Source organism: Petaurus breviceps, unplaced genomic scaffold, assembly GCF_028583685.1.
Source record: "Petaurus breviceps papuanus isolate PSGF00001 unplaced genomic scaffold, PetGlider_PUasm1.0 90903, whole genome shotgun sequence".
NCBI classification, from domain to species: Eukaryota; Metazoa; Chordata; class Mammalia; order Diprotodontia; family Petauridae; genus Petaurus; species Petaurus breviceps.
Window position 1 is genome coordinate 7,787,165 of NW_027187376.1, and position 23,315 is coordinate 7,810,479.

General features: G+C 34.9%; 1 protein-coding gene across 1 annotated transcript in view; it reads left to right on the forward strand.

The window, feature by feature from the left end:
* Positions 1–23,315, forward strand: part of ERBB4 (erb-b2 receptor tyrosine kinase 4) — a 1,413,192-nt gene that overhangs the window by 510,529 nt on the left and 879,348 nt on the right. The gene's annotated exons all lie outside the window — the stretch shown is intronic.

Consider the following 23,315-nt stretch of genomic DNA (forward strand, 5'->3'; position numbering starts at 1 on the left):
TCTCTCTCTCTCTCTCTCTCTCTCTCTCTCTCTCTCTCTCTCTCTCTTAGTCTCCTTTCTCTCTTCCCTCCTTATTTGTGAACTGCCACTGTTGTCACAATGCATAAAAGCAAGCCTACTTGTCCATAACTGGAGAAACAATGATCCTTCAACTGGCAAGTACCATGAGTGTAGGCAGAAGATAAGAGATGCTGAATGCACAAAAAGGGAAAGGAACAAGGATAACAATTCTGTCAGAACTGACATCCTGAGTATAGAATAGTTACAGTTACCCAGGATGTTTGATAGCAGATACTGTCAGTGCCTACTCTATGACATTTAACAAGTCTGCTCCTTTCTAAATTCCCAGCAGGTGGAAAACCAGTTAGGCTAGGAATTGGGAAGGGCAGAAGACAAGCAGTGAAGTATTGGTGGTTTTAGCAAGTAGACCCTTTTTCTTTTCTTTCTCAGTTTTCTAGTCTTTGGAAGTTTTTATATCAACATATATTATTAAGTTGAGACAAAAGCAGATATTGTACAAATTCTATGTATGATATGACATGATATGATATATGATGTAATGTGATAAATGCATTTGTAAGTATAGAAAAATATTGCATCAAAAGAAGTGTAGGTAAGAACACTCAAAGATGAGATGACAATCCTGAAAATTTTTTTTTTCATTTACTTTAGTCAGCCAGGTGTTAGATTAAACTTATAGGTGATGTTTACTATGTGAATAGGAAAAAAACAAACAAACTGAATATAAGTATGTTTTGCTTTAAGAAAAACTGATACAAGAAAAGTATACATTAAAAAAGTGTAAATGGTCATTTGTGCTACATAAGGATTCTTTGTTTTACATTTAGTACTATAGCAGTGGGGTTTTTTTAAGCAAGAATTCAACAAAATATTTAAATATAATTTAATTCACAGTAATTTTATATGCAAATTTTTATATGGATGAATTTTTGTGAAATTTACATTTTATAAATCATGGAAGCAGAATGGCTTACAGAAACACCTATGGAATATTTGGTTTTTGTTCTCTATTCAGCAGTAGAGTTTTCAGCAATATAATTAAATATTTATAACTTCTTGTTTGCTCAGACACTCAGAGACTTTTGACCTGTATTAACTTAATAAGCGCTTCTAGAACAGTTCGTGTCTTTTCAAAATGAACCACCACAAAATTTTTAATTATAGGGGAGAGCTTATGATTTGAAAATTTTATGTTGACTTTACATCCAGGATTGGTGGAAGAAATGAGCACAACTTTTAATGATTTGATGGCAGAGTTGTGGGTTTGTTAATGGTGTCTAAGACTATTCAATGAGAGTTTTTTAATCTTAAAGGTAGCTAAGGAAAATGTGTTATGGGAATTCTAGATAACTATATATATATATATATATATATATATATATATTTTAAAGAATATTAGAAGACACAATCAGAAATCATCTGCCCTAGAAATGTGCCACTTCTGTAGCTTTCTCGGAAATCAGTTAAAGTTTAGCATTTATTCTAAATCTAGACCTTGCTTATATTACCTATGGTAAACACAGACTAGGTTTTTTATTATTGCTATAAACAAGTAAGTGGTTTTCTAAACGATATTGATTATTAATAAATAACTGCCTGAAAAAATTAAATCTCCTAATGATAAAAATAAAAATTAAACTGAGAATTCTTTTGACACTACTATATGTCCACTAAAATGGTGAAGATAGTTTAATTCTGGAAGGGCAGAGGGGAAAAATAACCACAATGTTACATTGTTGGTAGACCTGTGAATTGTTCGGTTCTTTTTGTAAAGTGTTGGCACTGTACAATCACATCTAAAAAATAAAACTGTCCATATTCTTATTCCTAGGATCTCATGACTAAAATTATGTGCTAAAATATTATTGATTAAAAAAAAAACTCTGCACAAAAATATCCATAGGGTCATTATTCATAGTATCAAAAAGTTAGAAATAACCTTTACCCAATATGTGGGTAATGACTAAATATGTTTGGTATATATATTAGAGGAATGTAATAAATTACAAGTATGAAGAACACAAAAATTAGAAAACTGATGTGAAATGATTACCATCAAGAAATATATACACTGATAACTATGTACAAATAAAAGCTTCAACAATATCCAGAAAAAAATATTCAGAAGAAACAGAATTCATGAGGAGGCTTAGAAATGATGCTTTTGTTATTATTTTGCTGTTTAATTTGATTATAGTAATTAAAAATGAAAAAGAAATCACAGTAGATTACTTTGGTCAACAAGAAAAAGGAGTATTTGATTACTCCAGCTCCCTGGCTTTATATTTTTACTTGTCTTATAATTTATTAAGTTCCTTTAGTGGTTCAACAAAGGTAACACAGATTTTTTTTTAAAAGCCTTTCCAACAAAGTTTTTTATTTTTCCATATTTTTTGCATATATTTTGCAATATAATTATTCCTAACTTTGATATTAGGATAACCAATAATGTCTACATAGTTAACTATGAATTATATAATTTCAGATAATTTATTAAAAACTATTATTCACTTCTAAAATACATCCTATGTGGAACTTGAAAGGGGGAAAAAGACCACAAAATTAATACAACTAAAGGTCAGTATTCAAAAAAATAAAACAAAACAAGACACCAAACTCTGAGTGTGTCACTGTGTTTGCTTATTTCCTTTTAAATGGAATGGCTGTTAAGTGAACTATGAACACTTCTGGTTTATTCATTACCCAGTTTATGAGTGGCTGGGTTAAATAAGCTTGTTTTCCTACACATTAGTTCTGACCACAAATTCAAGCTGTTCACTCTTGCATGTAGACCAACTGAAGACATTTAAAACAAACAAAATTTCTCCCACAGATTCATGGAAGATGAAGACTGGTGTACTAGATATAGTGCTGACGTTGGATTTTGGAATATCTGGTTTTAAATCATACTTCATGTGTGTAAACATGGCATAATCAATTAAATTTTCTGAGTTCCAGTTTACTTATCTGTAAAACAGGGATAATAATACCTACCTTACAGGGTTGTTGTGAGGTTCAAAGGAGATATTATGAAGGACTATATAAACCTCAAAATAAAATATTAATGTTGACAGTTGATATTTTATTTCATTTTTGCTAATTGATTTGAGAGTACACATGATATAATAGATATTTGGACATGAAGTCAGGAACAAAAGGATTTGGGGGAAGTTTGTTGTTGTTTTTTTTTAATTTCAGGTCTTCTTAAGCTTGGGTACCTAGGTGCCTGAAGGATCTGTGCAGAGGGATCAAGAGGTTCACGAACTTGGTTGGGAACTAAATATACATCTTTAATTGGACAACCTTTCGATTTCCTTTCTAATCAGTCCTCTTTATTTTATGCATTAAAAAGCATTCTGAGCATTTTTTTTTTCCTGAGATGGGGTTCCTAGACTTCACTAGATGTCCAGAGAGGTCCAAGATACAAAAACATTAAGAACGAAAACAGAGATTCTCCCATGGGATTGACATATGTGGTGGGAATATTTTTTTCTTTTTGCCGCTGAAATATGCCCTTACATATTTCACAAAGATAGAGTTGGCACCTTTCCTCTGGCTTCAGAATGCTCTTATCACTGTTCTCAGCAAACTATGACTGTAAATCTGTTACTAGAAGGAATTAATCTCCTCTAGCACTGAAGTTTAGTCAGTTCATTTGATCACTTTGCACCCTATTCCCACACCCTCCCAACCAGACCTCCAAAGACCAAAATCAGAAAGAGATCCATCAATCAGCTCTAAGCTCTGTGAAATAATGAGGTCCTCATCTTTTCCACCTCCCCAGTCTTTTCCCTTCTTATTCTGAGAAATATGATCGAATCAGCCCTACCATTTCTTTGCACAGGAGCCAGTTATGGCCTACCATATTTTTCCACTCACCATCAATGTGATTTCCTGGACCAAAATATACTTCCCTGATCATTACCCCAAATCCAATTCAAAAAACATTTATTAAATACCTACTATGTACTAGGCATATATGTCTCCCCCATTAGAATATAAGCTCCTTGAGGGCAGGGAATAGCTAGCTTTTGTGTTTGTATCCCTAGTTATAGCAAAGTGCCTGGCATTAGTTGTGCAACCATGGGCAAGTCACTTAACTGTTCTGAGCCACTGTTTTGAAATATATTACCATACCTACAGTACCTACCTAAACAGCAATATTTTGAAATTCAAAAAAAAAAAAGCGTACACAAAGCTGCAAACTTTAAAGTACTCTATAAATGCCAGTTGTTTTTGTTGCTTAGAAACAAGGTTATTTTTATCTCTCCCAGCAAACTTGTAAATATAATACACTCTCCTGAAATTAAATTTTACGCAAATATATTTCCAGTTAAAATTAAAATGTATTTCTTAAAAATTTTAAAAAGATTTATGTTTTTATAGTAAATTTTTGGAACATATAACAAAACAATTTAGCAATTCTTGCTACTGTTCTCATAGAAACATAAGATATAGTACTTGAGGGGACTTCAGCTATCTAATCAAAGCCTCTCATTTTACATATAAGGAAACTGAGTCACAATAAAAGCAAATGATTTACTCAGAGACCCTAGACTCAGAGCTGAGTTTTATCCTTATCTTACTAGGAAGAGATTCCTATGTGACTTCCCAGCTATGATAAATGTAAATTTCAAGAGAAGTAATTTCTGGGTAATTAATCATTTTTTAAATTATTGCTAGTGAATAATTAATAAAAGGATGGTCATTTGGCTTTATCTCATAAACAAAAAGACACTGGCCTTGGGCCTCTTGATGCTTATATTGCCTTGGAAGACTGGGTGTTCCCAAAAGGCGGCAATGAGCTCTGATCAACTGTTAACTATTAATGAGACAATGAATATTATAATGAGAGCTGGACCTATTCTAATGAGGGGCTGAGTGATTTTGATTATGTCACTGCTACTCCCACACCATCCCTAGCCTCAGGCAATCTAGACAAACAATCTGCTTTTCCCCTCTACCCCAGGCCTGTCTGAGTAGAACACAAGGGACCAGGATTCACCTTGCTTAGGTTATAATGTTTTCTAATTGATTGAGGTAAAATTAGACTGAGATAAGATAGTACGTATAACCTATAGGGGTTTATTTCTGAATGAGGAAATTTTTAAAAAATCTTAATAATTGGTTATTAATATTTCTCTCACAGCTAATCCAAATTGTACTCCTTACTCACCTTTAAGAATTGTTTTTTCTCATTTGAATGTAAACTTCTTGAAGGTAGGAGTTGACCTACTTCTGTTTTTATCCTCAGATCTTAGCATATAGTTAGTGATTAGTAAGCACATTTTCATTCACTCACTCACCCAATCACATCTCTAGCATGTAGGAAAGATGAGATTCCAACCAGGCCCTCTGCCTCCACTTTAAAGCTTTCTTTCCATTAAATTATGATATCTGTTTTATTTCACCCTGAGTGCCCTTTTATTCCAGAAACACTGCTCTTCATTTCATATTCATAATGATAACATTGCAGATATTTCATGTCCAGGCGTCATTTGTTCACTTCATATCACTGGACAGACATAGAAGAATTTTTAAAAGGAGTAGCCACTAAGAAAAGGAGATCATTTTTAAAAAATCATTTAATCTTTTATTAACCACCTACTGTGTGCTGAGCACTTTGACAAGCATTGGAAATTCAAAGAAAGGCAAGATACAGTCCATGCTTTCAAGGTACTCCTAGTCTAATGGAGGAGAAAATATGAAAATAACTATGTGTAAACAAGCAATATATATATATGATAAATTGGAAATAAAACACTGCAATTTCATATTGGCTATTAGATTGTAAAATGAATTTATATAATAACTCAATATTAGCTCACATTTTTGTAGCGTTTTTTTCCACTAACAAAGTACTTTTCAAATGACAATAGCTCCTTTTTATATATGAAGAAACTTGAGGTGAAGGGAGGAGAAATCATAGGGTCATCTTCTAGTAGGTGGCTGAGTCAGAACCATTAAGCCTCAAACTATTGACTCATACAGTTCATTTTTGTTTTTGGAAGCGAGGTGGTACAGTGGATGGAATGCCAGGCCTGGAGTCATGAGACTGATCTTTCTAAGTCCAAATTTGGCTTCAGAAACTTATTAGATGTGTGACCTTGTGCAAGTCACCAAACCCTGTTTACCTTAGTTTCTCATCTGTAAAATAAGCAGGAGAAGAAAATGGCAAACCACTCCAGTATCTTTGCCAAGAAAACCTCAAAAGGGGTGGTACAAAGTCGGACAAGACAGAAAAATGACTGAACAGAAAGAGTAATCATTTTTTTAGACCATTCTACCGTGTTTTTTTTTTAAACTTACAAATTGACAATCCTTAAAGACATAGTGGAAGCATCATGATTTACTAAGTTTTGCTCTTGATTTTTATTCTTAAATCAATAATTCTCTTCATAAATTTAGGGAATTTTCTTAAGTTTCCTCATCGTGTTTTCCAACTGTTCAGCCATACATACTAGCAAAGTAACTCTTCCTTGAAACAGAAATTGTATAATCCATGCCTGAACCAAGTGAAAATATCAGTCCATTGAGTATTTTATGTAAATTTTGTATTTCCCATGATCTGAACAGCTGAATTTTATGTCTTTACTTGAACTTTAAAATACCATGGAAATCTTTCATTTGTGAAAATGTACTGAAGTGTTATGTATATAATGAATCCCAAATGAGTTGATAAAGTTTTAAAACGCAATATATTTTTAATAACATATTAAAATTATTTGGAGATACTATTTTTTTTTTACTTTTCAGTCTTATTATAGTCATAGCATACCACTCTGCACATAGAAGGTAGCTGACAATTTTTCTTAAATTCATGTATCAAAGAGTCTCTATAGCACTGATATTGCAGACTATTTATTCTCATCTCTTAAAGGTAGATTCCATTTTGAGAGAGGAATTCAGTTGATGATCTTGAACATTCCCACTGCAAGGGATGGTATAGTTGGCCAAAAGAAGCCCTAAAGCTCATTTATTACATAGTTCATTATAGTCACAAGGTTAAAGTTTATAATAGAAAGCAGCAAATCATAAAATCACAAACTTGGGGTTATTGTCTAGTAGTAGATGAACACTGAACAACAAGGAAAAAGTAACAAGTAATGAAAATGACCTATTAGACATTTCACCATTATAATTCCTAGGAGCTTTCTTTTACCTTGTCTGTCCATTGGTCTTCCTTTGCCTTCCTAGAATTCAATAATTTTTTCCAAATCTTAAGAGTAGCTGACTAAAAGATTTTCACTTGAAATTTAACTTCTGTGGTCTTTATGTTCAATTCAAATCAGCAAGTAGTTACTGAACTCGTATTACATGGAAAATACTTTTCTGGGAACTGTGGTACACAGGAGAAAAATAAGACATAATCTTTGTCCATTGAGGATGTTTTGTTTTCAAATTGGTCACCTGTGTCTGCTAGATAAAATTTAGTACAGGGACATTAGGAGACAGGAAATATTAATATTATTGGGAAAATATATTTCATTTTTTGTGACCCTGAAAATCAGTACTAATAGTGAATTTACCATAATCTTCATTCAATGTAGATTAGATTTCTTATACCCTATTTGTCAGTCTATGTTGTTGTCATTGTTGCAATATTCCCAAGAAAAATCAAAAGGGAAAAAGTAAAGCATCTATTTTAAAGGCAATATAATCACTATTTCTAGGATCCACTTAATACAGATGAGAAAAGGCAATGAAAAGTTTCTAGAAGGATGAAATGTCAATGATTTGGGGGCATTTGACACAACATATTATTTTTTAAAAAAGAGCAAAATTTCTTTTTCTTTTTTTTTAAAGCAATTGGGGTTAAGTAACTTGCTCAAGGTTACATGACCATTTATTTCTGGGTGTGCTGCTAAGTATCAGAGCCCTGATGTGATCCCAGGTCATCCTGACTCTGGGGCTGGTGCTCTTAATCACTGTGCCACCTGGCCGCCCCTAAGAGCAAAATTTCTAAAAAATCCCACACAGATTTTTTTATATATCTGAAAGATCAAATGAGATTTCCTCACAACTGAAGACTTCCCTTATCTAGCAATTGTCTAAATATGATTTGGGATCTGGTGAGTGTCCTTAAGTCCATTTCAGAGTGTACATAAGGTCAAAATTATTGCTCATATTAATAGGAACATGTTTTAATTTTCAATGCAGTAAATATTAATAGCTATAACCTATATAAATACAAGCTCTTTGGGAGGTCCTCAATAATTTTTAAGATGGTGGTTTTAAAGGGTTTGTTTTAATTTGGTTTTAATTGTTTTTTTTTTTGTTTAATTTGTTCTTTTAACTGTTCTCAGCAATATAATGATCCAGAAGGAGTGGCTAGGTGGTGCAGGGAATAGAGCACTGGCCCTAGAGTCAGGAGGATCTGAGTTCAAATCCAGTCTCAGACACTTGACACACTTACTAGCTGTGTGACTTTGGGCAAGTCACTTAACTGCAACTGCCCTCCAAAAAAAAAAAAGACTTTTGGGCAGCTATGTGGCACAGTGAATAGAGCATCTGCCCTGGAGTCAGGTGAACTTGAGTTCAAATCTTACCTCGGACACTTAACACAAAAACTAGAGATGTGAACTTGGGCAAGTCACTTAATCCCAATTGCCCTCCAAAAAGCATATATATATATATATATAAATGTGTGTGTGTGTGTGTGTGTGTGTGTGTGTGTACAATGATCCAAAGCAATTCTGAAGGACTTATGATTAAAAAAAAAAACAATATACCCCCAGAGAAAGAACTGGTGGGGTCTGAATGCAGATTGAAGTATACTATTTTGAACTTTCTTTGTTATTCTTGGTTTTGTTTTATTTTTTTTGGTCTGCATTTTCTTTAGTAGCATGAGTAATATGGAAAAGTTTTAATTACTTCATAAATATAAGCTATATCAAATTACTTATGTTTTTAAAGAAGGGGCAGGGGAAGGAAAGAGGGAAAGAATTAGGAACTGAAATTAAAAAAATGAATTCATGTAATTGAAAAACTTAAATGTTAATAAAAAGAGTATAAAGTAGTCATGAGATCAAGAAATTTTAGAATAGCTCCTCTAATCTGCTCTATATTGCTTCTCCCCTCCATCATCCGAAGCCAAAAGAGAAAGGATCTCTGTTTCCTACCTGTCATTTTCTCCCACTTTAATGAGCTTATTAAGCTAGGACAGTTGGGTGGCACAGTGAATAGAATGCTGGCCATGGAGTCATGAAGATATGAGGTCAAATTCAGCCTCAGACACTAGCTGAGTGACCCTGGGAAGTAACTTAATCCTCTTTGCCTCAGTTTCCTCATCTGTAAAATGAATTAGAGAAGGAACTGGCAAACCACTCCAGTATCTTTGCCAAGAAAAAGACTGAAAAACTAGTATATTACATTCTCTTATAATTGTAGGGTTTTTTTATGCTTCATGCCATTTATAGATTAAACTACTTGAGGAAACATACCATAACTTAATCTTTTTTTTTTTTCCTGCCTCAGTATCTACTCTACTGCCATGAACATACAAATTAATAAATGTGGGGGGCGGAGCCAAGATGGTGTAGTAGAAGCACAAATTTGGCCTGAGCTCCCACTATAGTCACTTCCAATACATATAAAAAAAAAATGATTCTAAACAAATTTTAGAGCTACAGAACCCCCAAAGTGACAGAGTGTAGCAGCAAGCACCCCAGCGTCCCTAGGGTGGCTGCCAACACAGGTTCTTGAATCTGCTTTGATAAAGGAAAGCAACTCAAAATGAGTTAACAAGCTTACTTTAATCAGTCAAATATGTATCCTTTACCTAGTTCAGGGGAAAAAGGTCAGCACCCCGAACTTCAGAGTATACAGACAGAATTATCAAGACAGAGAAACAGATCAAGGTTTCCAAACTGTCCAACCATTACATCCATACCAAATCAACATCTGGGTTTTTCAAAGCCTGGGGGCTCTTAACAACAGCTTCCCAGAGTCTCATCTGATCAAATCACAGAACACTTCTCAAAGTGAGCCCCAAAGCAAAGCCTCAAATCAGGGATTATATAGCCTTCTCCTGGGTCAGAGAATGTAACCACCCTCTTGACCCACTGCCCAATCACACAGCATCAAGGTGTGGGCATTCCTGAAAACCAAGCCTCCTGCTACAGGCTCCATATGACCACATTCAGCCTATTAGGAAGCAGAGTATATTTTCAAATCAAGGAAGGTTCTCACAGTCTCTTAAGCCTATCAAAGGGCCTAGGGGCAGGGAAGATCTTTAAATTTGCATTTCCATTATACAGAGAGAAACAAATATCCCACTGAAGGCAGCCTGGCAGGCTGTCAGGAATGGTCTGTTGCTGGACTTTGGGAGCTGAGTGCAGTCCCCAATGAGCCCCTGGTTCTGGCCCCAGGGTGGCTCCAACAAGTGGTGGCCAGAGCAGACTTCAGGAGAGTGAATTACCAACAGCAGTGGTGATTTCCAGACTTCTCAACCTGTAAACACCAAAGACAAAGCAAAAGGTCAGTGTGGAATTCTGTAGGAACAGGGGTTGACAGAGGAGCACAGTCTGGCCCCTGCCCCTGGGGGTCAGAGGTAGATAAGGCCTGGCGGCTGTGACATGTGACTGCCTCAGGAGCTCCTGGCCTGTAGATTGTAGGGGGACAAAGTGACCATTGAAAGGGTAATTGCTGCTGCTTTATCCTGCTTAGATCTGGATTGTGGTCTTGGGTGGTGGTTCTGGAGTGTGTGGCCAGTGAGCCAGAGAGCTTGTAAGAACTTTAGAGAGGGTGCACTCCTAATAGCTCAGGCAGCTGCAAAAACTCCAGAGATTTGTAGCAAAGCTCTCCCTTCTGGAAGCAGAGTTCTACTGTGACAAAGAGCTCAAACATCAAGTAATTGGATGGCAATATGAGCAAGCAGAGGAAGCACAAAGAGACCATAGAATCCTTTTTGGGGGCAAAAAGGACCAAGGCATTGAGCAGGAGGAAGACAGCAGAGTCAGAACTCCTGCATCAAAAGCCTCCAAGAAAAATATGAATTGGTTACAAGCCATGGAGGAAAAATTGGGAAGAGAAATGAGAGTGATGCAAGAAAATAATGAAAAGCAAGTCAATAGCCTATTAAAAGAGACCCAAAAATACACTGAAGAAAATAACACCTTAAAAATAGACTAACTCAAATGGCAAAAGAGGCCCAAAAAGCCAGTGAAAGAATGTCTTACAAAGCCCAATTTGCCAAATGGAAAAGGAATTTCAAAAACTCACTGAAGATAATAAATCCTTCAAAGTTAGATTGAACAATTGGAAGCTAATGATTTTATGAAAAATCAAGATACTATAAAATAGATCCAAATAAATGAAAAAAAAAGGAAGGTAATGTGAAATATCTCATTGGAAAAACCACTGACCTGGAAAATAGATCCAGGAGAGATAATTTAAAAATTATTGGACTACCTTAAAGCTATGATTAAAAAAAGAGCCTAGACACTATCTTGCAAGAAGTTATCAAGCAAAATTGCCCTGATATTCTAGAACCAGAGGGCAAAATAAAAATGGAAAGAATTAACTGATTGCCTCTTGAAAAAGATCCCAAAAAGAAAACCCCTAGGAATATTATAACCAAATTCCAGAGTGCCCAGGTCAAGGAGAAAATACTTCAAGCAGTTAGGAAGAAACAATTTGAGTATTATGGAAACACAATCAGGATAACACAAGAGATAGCAGCTTCTACATTAAGGGATTGAATGGCTTGAAATATGATATTCCAGAGCTCAATGGAGCTAGGACTAAAACCAAAAATCACCTACCCAGCAAAATTGAGTATAATGCTACAGGGAAAAATGTGGTCATTCAATGAAATAGTGGATTTTCAAATATAATTGATGAAGAAAAACAGATCTGAATAGAAAATTTGACTTTCAACTACAAGAAGCAAGAAAAGCATGAGAAGGTAAACAGGAAAAAGAAATTATAAGGAACTTATTCAAGTTGAACTATTTACATTCCTACATGGAAAAATGATAATTGTAACTCATGAGACTTTTCTCAGTATGAGAACAATTGAAGGCAATATATATGTGTGCATTTATGTATATGTGTATATATATACACACATACACATATATTTACGTATGTATACACACATATTTATGTGTGTATGCATGCATGTATACATACATGTATATATGTGTAGGAGGGTATATGTTTATATAAATATATATGTGAGTACATATATATGTGTGTACAGGTATATATAGAGGGCACACAATGAGTTGAATATGAAGGAATGATATCTAAAAAATAAATTTAAAAGGTGAGAGAAGAATATATTGGGAGAAGGATAAAGGGAGAGATAGATTAGGGTAAATTATCTCATATAAAAGAGGCAAAAGGAAACTGTTAAAATGGAGGGGAAGAGCAGGAAGATAAACGTGAATGGGACAGTCTTATTCTCATTGAATTTAGCTTAAGGAGGGAATAACATACACACTCAATTGTGGATCTTACCCTACAGGAAAATAGGGGGGAAGGGCATAAGAGGGGGGATGATAGAAGGGAGGACAGATTGGGGGAGAGTATAGTTAGAAGGAAACATTTTTGAAAAGGGGTAGGGTCAAAGGTGAAAATAGAATAAGTGAGGGGCAGGATAGGATGGAGGGGAATATACTAAGTCTTTCACAATATAACTACTATGGAAATTATTTGGGTAGATGTACATGTACACATGTACAACTTATATTGAATTGCTTATCTTTCCTGTGGGAGTGGGTGAAGAGGGAAGAAAGGAAAAAATCCGGAATTCAAAATTTTAAAAACAAATATTAAAAAAAACAAATTAATAAATGTTTTCTGAAGAAAGTAGTTTCATGAAATAGGATCGATCTTCAAACTCATTCTAAAGACATATTTTCTCACATTATCCTTTCATACAAATCATGTGGAATTCTAGCTATTTTATGCCTAAGAAACAAGTCATCCTTTAATTGAATCAAAGTACAAATCAACAAGAAATTATTAAATGCCTACTATGTGCTAGGCACAAGTACATATCATTTGAATATTAATTAAGAGAGAAACAGCATGTTTTAGTGGTGGTGGGGAGAACGTGAGCTTTGGAGTCAATAAGACCTGAGTTTAAGTTTCATTATTAATATACACTTATGGCTTGAATATGACTGAGTTGCTTAAGTTCTCAGTGCCTCAGGCAACTCTCTGACCATACAACACAGATGAGTAGTCAGTCTGCATTGCTGGAGAAAATTTCTACAGCAGGAGTTTTCAATACCAATAAAATCATAGGCCCATAGCTAATAATAGCAACAGTAAAGCAAGTCCTCACCAACTGTCTGCAGTATCTCTTTAACCACCAGCTATCTCTCCTCTCCTTAGCTAAACTCCTTGAAAAAGTCATTTATACATAGTTTTTCCACTTGCTCTTCTCTCTGTTATCTTTTATTTTTACATTGCTTAGACTTGCCTTTGTAATATGTCCTCCATCCCCTCCTCTCTGCTCACCTCTAGTCCTCTGTCTCCAAATGCCTATTGGACATCTTAAACCAAATATTCCTTAAGCTCAGAATGTCCACAACTGAACTCTTTATCTCGTACTCCCAAACTTATATGTTTCCTAACTTCCCAGTCACCCAGGTGCCTTGGCACCTTTCTCCCTATTGTGATATCCATTCTGTTGTCAAGTCCATCATTTTTATCTTAGCAACATCTCTTAGATACAAGCTCCTTCTTTTCTCTCAGAATGCTATCACTCTCGTGCAGGCTCTCATCACCTCTCACTTGGGCTTTTACAGTAACCTACAATAGTCTACCTACCTCCAGTCTCTTTCCATTCTAATTTATAATATATTCAGTAATCAAAGTAATCTTTCTCAAGCATAGGTCTGACCATGTCACCCTAATCACCACTGAACTCCCTATTTACTCCCTCTTATTATCACGATCTATAAGAAATCCTGTTTGGCTTTTCAAGACATCCATAAACTGTCCCCTTCCTATCTTTCCAGACTTGTTATAATATAGTACTCTTACAACACCTTTTTTTTTTTGATCTAGTGACACTTGCTTTTCTTACATATGATACTTGATCTCCCAACTTCATGCATTTTCACTGTCTGTCCCCCATGTCTGAAAGTCTTTTCCTCCTTATCTACACTTATGTGCCTTCCCTGACTTCTTTCAAGATTCAAACAAAATACTGCCTGCTACAAGATGCCTTTCCTGTGTCCCTTTCTGAATGACCTAACTTTGTTGGTCAGAGTTCTTTGCCAATGAGGTCAATGTCTCAAGTTCCAAAGGGCTGGTTAGCTTCTTACAGTTTTATATTAACAAATAACACCATAACCCTTCCTTGCTTTCCTAAAAATGTATGTCATTGCTCATGAAGGGGGAGAAGCATAAGAACATGGATAAAACTGTATGAATCTATTTACATAAATTTATCCATTGAACTCATTTGGACAGAACATTGTGCTGAGTTCTGATAGAGAAACATAGATTAAATGGATCTTTTGCTTTTATGGAACTTACAAAATTGCAGGGTGAATGTGTATTTGTGTGAAAATAATGCATATACAAAGAAGTATAATGTATATCAAGTTGATAGAAGAGATATAAACTAGTATGTGATGTGAAATGGGGAAAAGGTCATTTTCCGCTGGGGAAGTCAATGAGTGGTTCATGGGACAAGTGACATTTGAGATGGCTCTTGAAGTGTGGGGAGAAATAACTGATTTCACTGTTTGGGAAAAAATCATCATACTGTTTAGATTCAATCTTATATGATTAAAGTTTATTCCCACCCTGAATTTTGATCCCAGTAACTCAAATGCCAGAGATGGCTACAAGATATTTCCAGTTCCCCTAAGCCTTGAATTCACCCAAATAATTGTTTTGACCCAATTCACCCAGGAACTCCTGAGAGGACCATCTATAACAGCAACTACACTGGCATATGTTCTTAGATCTGCTTTACTAGGAAAGATAGTTAATTAAGAGGTCAACTGTCTTTTAAAATTACATCCACTTTTTCAGGGAAAAAGTCAGCACCCCGAACTTCAGAGAAAAGAGAGAGAAAATATAAGTAGAGAAATAAAGACCAACAGACAAGGCTTCTAACTGTCTGAGAAATTGGCACAGATCAACAGACAGATCCAGCTGTCTGACCAAGGCAAAGCATACATAGTTACAAGAGAGAAGCCCCAAGATCTGGGTTTTTCAAAGCCAGGGGGCTCTTTAACATCTACCCAGAGTCTCATTTGGTCAAATCACAATAACATTCTTCTAATGAGTCAGCCCCAAAGCAAAAGGCAAACCTCAGAGTATATATACCTTTGTAGACCCAGAGGTTATCACAACCCTCATGACTCAGTGACTATTTAGAAAATAACAAAAGGTGTGCATGCCTTCCTATAAGCAAGCCTCCCCTAAGGAAGCTTCCCTTAGTTGGTTCTACCTGAGACATTAATGGACAAGTAAGATCTTATATCTCATTAACAGTACACCATCCCAAGCTTCTGTTTTGAGTTTTGTGTGTGTGTGTGTGTGTGTGTGTGTGTGTGTGTGTGTATATATATATAGTGAGCCTTAAAGCAAGGTAGATTTGTGTATGTGTGTATGTATATATATATATATATATATATATATATATATATATATATATATATAAATCTATCTTGCTTCAATTCTGACAAAATTACTTAACTATATACCTGGTATATATGGTATTTCTGTGTGTAAAACCTTTGTCCAGAATCCCATATGATATAAATTCTCAAGAAACTAGTGAGAGAAAGCCATACCTCCTTTCTGGCTTTCTCTTTTCTTCCAAATGACCTAATTAATTTCTTTCTAAAAGTTTTTCAGATTTTGGAGTTTGTTGTCATGAACAATACAAGGAAGGGTCAAGATTTGCTTAAGCTGAGGGCTAATGGGATAGTATATTTTAGGGAGAGGAAATGTCATTCAGAACAATATAGCAGGGGGAAGAAAGGAAGGAGGGATTGTCGACTAGTCCACATTTGCTAACATGCAAATGACATGAAGAGAAAATCAGAATGAAACAAGATTCTGAAAGACTATGAATGCCAAACTATTTGAACTTTACTTAGAATACAATAGAGACCTACTGAAGGGTTCTGAATATTTCTTTCCTAATCTCTATGTATCAGAAGCTATCAGAGTTGTGAATGTTATATTAAATGGGGAAAGAATCAAGACTAAAAGATCCTTTAAGAAAATATATGTAGCACTATTGTTGTGTTGCAATAAGATCTAATACTAACTAAGGGGGTTTTATTAAGAAGAAAGTGAATAGATTTGATAAGTATTTTGTAAAAAGAATCTGGACATTAAAAACTTTATGGAAGGTGGGGGACAGGAAGGAATAAAAGTGGAAATCAAGGTTTTGAACTTAGGTGACTTTGTGTACCATAGCAGAAATAAGTAAGTAATATGAGCAAGCACGCCTAGGAGAAAAGAAAATAATTTTTCTTTTAGACATATTGAGTTGAAGGTGCTGGTGTGAGATCCATGTGGACATGTCCCATAAGCAAGAACAAACATAGGTCTTAAGAAGAGAGATGAAGGCTAGAAAAATGGATTTGTAGCTTGTCAGCTGAGAAGAAGCTTTTGTAACCATAGGTATGAATAACATAGCCACGTGCAAGGACATAGAGAAAAAAGAGAACAAGGCCAATGAAAGACCTGTGACCAAACATCAACACAAAGGGATTAGAGAGAAGACAAGGCGCTAGTCAAGCAGAAAGAAGAGATTTTAGACTAGGTCAAACACTAATGCCAGAGAAATAATATGAACTACCTAGGCTACAAATAATAGGTGATGTTGAGCGCTCAGAATTCATGCCTTTAGAATAATAAATAACCCTAACAAGTAAGATATACAATTATTCCTTCCTATTACTCATATAATTATATATTCTTGATGTAGTGCACTAAAATATAAGTATAGTTCTAGGAATACCTTTAAACTTTATTATAGTTTTTGTAGTTGTTGTTTTCTCATTTAAAAAAAATGGATTGATGTAGAAATCCCTATTGATCCTAGTAAAAATAACTATACTCCTGGTATATCTTTACAGTCATTTTCTAGAGAGTCTCCCTCAGGTAGATAAAATAACTACTTTTTGCCACTGAAAAGATCCTTGCTACTCTTCTAGCAGTAAACAAGACAATGAAGATGATATGTAAGTCATTTTTTCCCCATGGTATTTTGATTTCTTCATTTATGTCTCTATACTTTGAAAGCTTTAATGCCTGGGAACTTGGACGTTTTGGAGATGGTATCAAAATTGAAAACATTTTTCTTAAGGTTTTGTTCAGATTTTTTTAATTCATTGGTGAATCAATAATACACTTGTTAAGTTATGGACAATAATTCAATCTGTGATAATTGTATAGTTCCATACAGTTCACTTGGGCAAATCACTTACCCTTTATTTTCCTTAATCTACTTGAGAAGGGAGTGTCAAAACCTCTGCAAAAAAGCTCCATGGACAGTATTGACATGCTTTGGTGCAAAGGGTCAGACCAATTGAACAGCAACAGGGAAAAGAGTTATGAGTTTATGGACCTGTTACTCCAGGTTAGCAGTCAGTATTGTTTTTCTTGCCTAGCAAGGGAAGGTAGCATTGCTGTGTCCTAATGTATCCCAAAACCTCTCCTTGTGGAGATCTGAGTTCTAGTCTAGGTCTTGACACTAGCTAGCTGTGTGACTTTGGGTCAATAAATGAACAATCTGGATCACATTTGCATCATTTGTTGCATTTGATTATCTATAACATAAGACATTTGGACTATATGATCTCTACAATCCTTTCGGCCTCTAACAATTTAGGATTTTGTGGCTAGCATTTAGCACAAAACAAAGGTGAATGAAAATTTGTTACTAGGAATAATTATGATGTTCCTGAGAACACATCCCATAGTTTTATTTAAAAAAAAAAAAAAAATATATATATATATATATATATATATATATATATATGGTAGTTTAGCAGAAAGGTAGAAAGAAGGGGTGGTTCCCTTCTCAGATTTTTGTGAGATTATATTAGAGTTCAGAAAAGGGACTAAGCAAATTTGTCTGATTTGATCACTAGGCAGTCTCCAAAAGGAGAGTTTTGCATGTATATAAGGAGGCAAGTCTATTTAGTGGAATCCAAAACACAAGCTTTGGGTGGACCCAAAAAAACCCAGGAGAGAATCCAAAACAAGTGTGGACTGGTGTCTAAGCATTCCTTAAAATCATCTGTCTTTCCTGGAGTATGTCTGACCTCTACAACAAGCTTTTTGGATTAGACAATTTTGTAGACACATGAAGCAATGTTCAAATAATATTAAAGAATGCTAAATAATAATCCATGTGATGATCCAAAATAGATTAAATAGTCACAAATTATAATTCAACAAAATTAAGAAACATTACATTTATATTTCAAGTCTTAATTTTCTTAATTAAAAAAAAAAAACACACTTTTCAGTAATCCTGATCTATACCTGGCTACTGGACCCAGATGGCTTTGGAGGAAGAAGTGAGGCTGGTGACCTTGCACAGACCTCCCTCACTTAAATTAATTTTCATGCCATGGCATAATCTTCCTGATATCATGCTCCTCTTTCAAGAATGAAGGAGAAACCACACACAACAGCAGCTTTCCTTCCACATCGCCCATCAGAACATATATTACAAAAAATCTTATAGTCCTGTGGCCTTTATTTTAATTCATCTTTTTTTTTCTGTCATATCCAACTCTTCATGACCCTTTTTGGAGTTTTCTATCAAAGATGATGGAGTAGTTTGCCATTTTCCTTCTCCAGCTCATTTTGCAGATGAGGAAACTGAGGCAAACAGGGTTAAGTGACTGCCCAGGATCACTCAGCTAGTAAGTTTCTGAGGCTGGATTTGAACTCAGGTATTGCTGACTTCATGCTCAACATTCTTTCCACCTCGCCTCCTAGCTGTGCATTTATAGCATTTCATTATTTGAGTCAAAGAGAAGGCATTTCTCAAGATATGTAGCCATGAAAAAGATGTGTTAAAATAAGGCTGGGGGTTGAATCCTTTTCTGGCCTGTTCATTTTCTTTTGGATTTTCCTTTAAAATTATTTAGGGAGAAACTTGGGGAAGTTAGTTGGTCAGATAATTGCCCTTTCTTTTGAGGTCAGATGGAGAGCAGAAGAAATTCGATTTGCATACATGGGGATGTTACTGTGAAATGTCAGTGGAGTCAAAGCAGAGTTTGTGAGTCAATAGAATTTTCAAAAGCTTGATTATTCTTGAAAACTGTTAGACTGTTATGTATAATTCAAATACTGTTTTGTACAGGTCTACAATAGACTTTTTAAGTGAAGGACTTGGCACTTGTGCTAATTTCTATTCAATACATTCTTATTTAAGAGAAAATAAGAGCTATTAATTCAATTTACAATTGGAGAAAAAAAAGAAAATCTCCAATTTGGTGAAATAGTATAGATCTGTAAACATTATGATTGAGGGATACTAAATGTTGCTTTGTGGGAATCACATTTTAGATATTAATAGATTCCCATTGTGTTTAAACCTATCTTTCTCCTTAATTATTCAAGGTACATATTTAAATATCAGTGAGGTTAAGATTTTTCTCTATCAAGACGTGTGGGTATAATTCTAAGGTGAAATAAATCTAAAAGCCTCTTTCATGTTTTGAACTCAATGCATTCATAGTCCTTCAGAATCTTGTTCCATTTTGATTTACTCTCCATGTCCTTTGAACTGCTAACCTGGAGTAATAGGTCCATAAGGAAGAGAAGGGAAAGGAAAAGAAATGAGAGAGAGAGAGAGAGAGAGAGAGAGAGAGAGAGAGAGAGAGAGAGAGAGCATTTAGTATCTTCAGAATGCTTGCTACATTGTGGTTAAATTATTGTTACTATTATCAACATGTATTTTTGGGGGGCGAGGTTTAGTGAAATCCACAAGATGAAATTCATTCTGTCAGTGTAAATTGCCACCTGCTTCTTAGAGTTCTAGAATATTGCCTAGGGCAATGAGTGTGACTTGCCTAGGATCATCCCATTAGATTATGTCAGAAGTGGGACTTGAAGCCAAGGGTGCCTGAATCCAGGCTGACTCTCTAATCAGTGTGCAATAAAACCTCTGTGATCTATCCGTATTGTTAATAATAATATCAGTAACAAAACCTTCATATAACGTCTTAAAGTTTGCAAAGAACTGATTAACAACTGGTGGCTGTTTGCCTGTGGCAGAAGTTTAGCAATCACTACTGATTTGACTTTATGATATTTCTAAATAATAATAATAAAAATAACAATACTTAATGAGTAAATGTAAAAAACAACACCAAAACCTCAAAATCGAAATACTCCTAAGTCCAAAATGCCGCAATGGCAAATTCATTCAAATTAAAAATGGATGTGTTAGGATACAGAACAGATGTGAACAGTTCTTTTGCACCTCTGGGAACTGGGCTATTTAAATTTGGTTTCAATGGTGAGTGTAATGAGTTTTATAGTCTTATTTCAACCTTAATTAGACAAGAATCCAAATAGCAAGCCCATTTCACTCTTACTTCTTTGACATCTTTTCTTCAGGGGAATTAAATACATAAAGTTTATTTATTCACTTTTATTTAAATAACAAGCACCTGCATTCAAAAAGAGGAAGCAAAGGATACTCTGGTATATGTCCTTCACAGGACAAAGACAAAATGGCAGGGAGCTACTGTTGCGATTCTAAAAGTGGACATCTAAACTAAATCAAAGAGTTTTGTCTTTGTAGTTAAATGCATTTTCTATTTATATTTTTCTTGAAGATTGAAGCAGCAAATTTTTCCCCCCTTTTGGGGAAATGAGAGAGGAGAAAACTTTAATTTTTTTCAAGATGGTAAATATATTTTAAAAATTCTTTGAAAATCAATTACATCATAGCTTAAGGGTTACATATATCATTATAAACTGGGGAAAGTGAATGTGACATATCATGTATTCTGCTTGATATCTAATTTCCAATTTAAGCCCAAAAAATTTAATTGTAGAACATGGTATTTACATCCATAACAGAGCACAAAAAAGTTTTGTGAAGAAATGAAGGTTCTTTCCTTCTCCCTCCTCTTTTTCTCCTTTCTTTTTGTCCTTTCCTCTTTGCACACCCTCTATTCTTCCTCCCTTCCCTAACCTCCTCCACCCAGCTCCTATTAAGAACCTTTTTCTTGAAGAGTTTACTTTTAAATTCTGGCAATTACATACTTGCTAGATAGAAAGTAGATTTTAAGTCACAAATATCATTTTTTAAAAGCAGCAATCAATATATAATAAAGCAAAGCTATTACAGAAGTACCAAAATTTATATTGGGTAGCATGTAGTATAGAAAAGTTATTTTTAAATGAATAGATTTTATGGAAAATTTTAGAAGGATTTAAATGTAAAAAAAAATTAGTTGAAAAATATAACTAAATGTGAAAAAAAGTTAGCTAAAATTGAGAAGTTTTTGGAGAAGATGAATGTGTTCATGTGCTGTTATTTTTGTTCTATATTTTTCTATTTACAAGAAAAATCAATTCTATAGGAACAGATTCACTTTATTTGCTTTTCTCCTTAACAGTAAAGTCAAAGAAAAAAAAACAGATTCCTCTATCAAGTTCTTCATCTCCTGTTTATTATAAAATTGTTTGACTCAGTTATATGTAACATACTGCTTATGGTGAGCATATCAGCATTAGTCCTTGCACAGAAGACTTGTAGAGGTAACCATCTGTTCCTTGTAATTACAACAATTCACAATTTTCTTTCCAAGTTAGAAATAGGGGTGGTACTATTGGTACCAAACTAGTAGTAATGTATACCTGAGGACATCATAGGGAAGATTCATCAAGATTAGGGAGATCATAAAAAATGAATGTGATAAGGGTCAACTAGGTGGTGCAATGGGTATAGCACTAGCCCTAGAGTCAGGAGGACCTGAGTTCAAATCCAGAACTTACTATGTGACCCTGGGCAAATCATTTAACTCCAATTGCCTCCAAAAAATTAACGTGAGAACATATTACAAATTTCACCTATTTCACTATTTTGACTTCCATGTAATACAACAGAAGAGTGAGGTTGGATGTTTAAGCTAAGTATTGAGATAAATATTTCCTTAGTAGCTATTATGTACCAGACACTATAACAGGAATGCTAAAGATTTGAGAAATATAACCCTGATTCCCAAGATGCCCACAGCATGTTTGGACACAAAGAATCAAACAAATAATGAGCAGTCTAAAGCAATCAATGAGAAATGACAAATTAGTGATGACAGTATTTTTTCAAGAGTTTGGAAAAGGAAGAATTCACATCTCTCTTGGGGAGTCAGGAAAAGCTTCATTGGAAAAAGTGGGATTTGAGTTGGGTCTGAAGGATGGGCAGGATTTCAGTAGGCTGAGAGTAAGGAGTAAAGCTAGGGGAAATACATGGGCAGAGGTTGGAGGTAGGTAAGTAAAAGACTGAATCAAGGACAGTGGAGAGGACTGTCTGATTGTAGCTGAAGTTATACTTGGGGATTGGACTTCACCTTGTAGGAAATGGGAAGTCAGTTGAGTTTTGCCCAGGAATATGTTCTATAATGAAAATAATATTTTAGTAATAGTAATCTGTTGGCTGTGTGCACAATGGATTGGAGACAGAATAGAGTCATAGAATTCTATGAGAAAGTATTATAAACATAAGGTGATGATGGCCTAGTATATAAGAAATGGGGTGGGGGCACAGGGATCAGCTCTGGTGAGAATATTTCTCTGGTCATAGAAACAGTGACTTTACCCAATTGAAGTTAAGAACTGACTCACTGGAAATGAATGAGAGTGGGAGGTTGGCAGATGAAAGTAAACCATTCAGAAATTAGCTAAGTGCTGGTTAAGGAGGCCACTTAAGAAATGTAGATATTAGACAGATAAAGTGTTTTATTTGTGTAACTGCCATTTGCAAAGACCATTTTCTAACTTCCTTTCTATTTCAAACACTACAAGAAGGCGCAACAAAGGAGAGGTTAAGCTCAGCAAATAAAAGGTTTAGTTTGAATTGGATTTTTCCAAAAATCTGGCTCTTTCTTCTCAAAGGCTTTGCTTTTCCCTTGGGAACTTTGTTTTGCTTACTTTCTGAGCTTAATTATAACAGTTGGAATAAAGATTGGAACGTGCATCCTTTGTTGGTGGTGGTGGTAGTAGTAGTGTATTTTCCCCCACAAAGAAATTGGAAGTAGTTGCCTTGAGAAACAATGCAGATGATCTTTAGCCCCCGGGGAAAATCCCACTGGTTCCTGTTAGTTAACCAC